This window comes from Apis dorsata, unplaced genomic scaffold, assembly GCF_000469605.1.
Source record: "Apis dorsata unplaced genomic scaffold, Apis dorsata 1.3 scaffold_382, whole genome shotgun sequence".
In the NCBI taxonomy this organism is placed as follows: domain Eukaryota; kingdom Metazoa; phylum Arthropoda; class Insecta; order Hymenoptera; family Apidae; genus Apis; species Apis dorsata.
The window spans coordinates 1,186,621-1,189,654 of NW_006263644.1; the positions used below are offsets into that span (position 1 = coordinate 1,186,621).

Below are 3,034 nucleotides of genomic sequence, written 5' to 3' on the forward strand. Positions count from 1 at the left end.
GGAGGGGAGGGGAGAGTGGTCGGCGATGACAATCGGTGGATTAAATAAACGCGGACGTTAAATTTCACATTTCGAAAACTAGATCGATTCTCGTCCGGTTCAACTGTCGATATCGCGCCCTCGATAAAATTCAAAATATTTATTTATTTGGGAAGAATTTATTTTTTATTATCCCAATTAATAATTGGGAAGAAGCGGATCGAAGAGTCGTGAAAATTTATTCTCCGTTTCGCTGTCTCGAAAGAGGGCCCGAAGGATCTCTAAGCTTGCAAGATATCGGTTCCCAGAGGGTGATACGAATTCAAGTTCCTCCATTGCTGTAACCATTCAAGATTACCCTTCTCCCCTCCCTCCATTCGAAATTCTATACACGAACCCCTTTTTCTGCTCAATAACGTATTCGATCGAAAAGCTGGAACCTCGTTGTTGTGTACGAAGATCGACCTCTTCGACATTCGCGTGCTCGCTCCGTTTCAAGGTTTCCTTCCCCCGTCATCGATGGAACGCGATGGAGGCGCCGAAACGGGCACGAGGTTCCCCCCTCGTTTCCTCTCTTCCTTTCCCTCTCTCTCTCAGAGACGCAAAGACGTAAGAGGGAGGGGGAGAGGGAGGGAGGATCGAGTCGAAGAAAATGACGTGGGGGACGTCGAAGCGTTAACATCGCGTTTATGCATCTACTGTTCTATTTTTATTCAAGGTGTGCGAGTCGTGGTGGCGTCGACGTGGCCGGCAACGTTGCTAGGGCTCGATAAGAGCGTAGGTATGGCAGTTAATTATATCAGCGCCCCATTAGCGTGCCAGTATACCACGAGATTGCGATGGCTTTTTATATACACGCCTCTCTGCAAGGGTTTGCCACCAGGTCTCTCCCTCTCCCTCTCTCTCTCTCTCTCTCTCTCTCTCCTTCTTTCTCGTGTCTTTCGCCTTCTCGTGCGTGCTCCTGCCTCTCCCTCCCCCTTTTTTCCTTCTTTTTTTTTTCCACTTGGCTATACAAGCGGAGAAACGGCGAGAGCGCGAACACCGTCCCCGCCTTGGCCCCCCTCTGCGTAAATACGGGCCAGTAATTACGTTGGCGCAGGGAAATTACCAGTTACCGGGTTGCCGGGTTGAGTTTTATCCAATTAGGGGATTGCTTCGACCACCGCCGCCGTCGTCGTCGTCGGCCTAACCCTCCCCTCCACACCCGAAAAGGAGAGACGACGACTCTCCTCCTCCTCCATCCCTTTCTTCCTCTCCAATTTATTCGACAGGATGTTCTTTGGCCTCTCTAACCGAGTTCCAGGTTTTATTGGAGGGAGAGGGGGGGATTTTAAAATTGCTCGAAACGTGGACGAGCTTTTTCATCCGCCGCTTAATTGTCGGACTAGGACAAGGTTCTTTCGAGGCGAGTTTCTTCTCTTCTACGAGGAGAAGGAATATGCTCAGTGTGTGTTTGATTATTATTATTTTTTTCTAAAAAGGAGAAGCTCGAATAAAAATTAACCTGATCAATTTTCGTATTCGTAGAGTTATTATATATGGCGTATCTATCACGAATTTCTGTTATATACAACAGTGCACTCGGTTTCAAGATTGTAAAGAAGGAACTGATTAGTTTGTTCAAGGTATCAGATCAGTTTCCAATATCCCTGTAATTATTCTATTTTATTTCGAACCGAAGTTTAACATCCGTGAAAAGAAGGGAGTAACTACGATTGGATATATTATACAAGAAGAAAGTCTGTGTTTGAATGAAATTTAACGTAACACGTAACGTCTGGTTGAATGGAGGAGGATGTGAAACGCGAGGTGTGTGTCCCGCCGATCGACCACCGTCGTGAAACACCGGGTGGTCATTGTTACTTCATTAACGAAGACGGTGAGAACGGCGAGGCAAGCCTTTCTATAAGTAAATGAAACGACTGTGGCCCTGACACAGGGGCGATCGATTCCGCGAGGCATCGCGTAGTCAATGACGTTTTCGACGTTGCATTGCTTCGTTATTATATTTATCGTAGCCCTGATCAGGGTTGAGGGGTGAATCGCGAGGAGTGAAAGAGATAGCGGAGTAGTGGAGCGGGTCGATAAGATAGATCATAATTTATCAACCGAGTTATTGGCTTTCGATTAATTAACGGATCGGTTTGTGGAATTCTTTCTTTGCCCAACGGTATCCATCTTCTTCTTCGACAGATCCCATCTGTATTTCGTAGTGCAAACGATTTCGAACAACGATTTCAAGTTTTAATCTTTCAAACGGTCGCCGGACGGACAGTTATCGGATGAAATTTATCGGAGTTTGTTCTATTATTTGTTCTCTTTTTTTTTATCGTTTCATGAAATATTCAGGAGATGTTTGAAAACTGGTAATTCTACTATCTCAAATGCTCTGTGCTCGTTCAAATTATTGAACGATTTATTAAGAGATGGTTAAGTAAATTAAATATTTTTTTGAGAATATAGTTTTCAAAAAATTAACCAACGATGAACGAATCGTTCATCATCAATCAAGAAAGATTACATCAGAATGAAATATACTCGTATTATTCGCGAATAATTTCATTTTCAAATAAAATACTTTTTTCTAAAAATATTTACAAAATTTCCAAATTTCGTTTAACACTAGAATCACAAAAATACGAATGATACTTTCAAATTTTTCGTATTTTCCTCGCATAAAGTTTTATTTCGAAAAGGCCGGACGCATTCGACTGATTTTGATGGAACCACCTCATCCCTAATTACCAGTATGCATAGAACGAGATGATACATGTGTCTGGCTCGCTGAAGTATTTTCAAACGAAGGGAATAAGAGAGGTGGTGGCCAAGGAGAGAAAAATCGCGCGACTTGGCCTTTTGATACCGCCGAAAAGTCTCTCGTTGTTCCACCATTTCGCCTAACTTTCAGCTGGGCCTCGCTCGCGCCTAGCCATGGAAGCATTACCTTAATGCGACCCAGAAAGCTCTTTTATTACACTCGTACTCGGGCGCACACATTACGGCGGCCGAATGCCACTGCTACACGCACACGCGCGCACCATCTCGCGTGTAAGTG

At 44.3% G+C, this 3,034-nt stretch overlaps 1 protein-coding gene across 9 annotated transcripts in view; it reads right to left on the bottom strand.

Moving 5' to 3' along the window:
• LOC102675465 (gamma-aminobutyric acid receptor subunit beta) overlaps positions 1-3,034 on the bottom strand; it is a 94,722-nt gene that overhangs the window by 67,094 nt on the left and 24,594 nt on the right. The gene's annotated exons all lie outside the window — the stretch shown is intronic.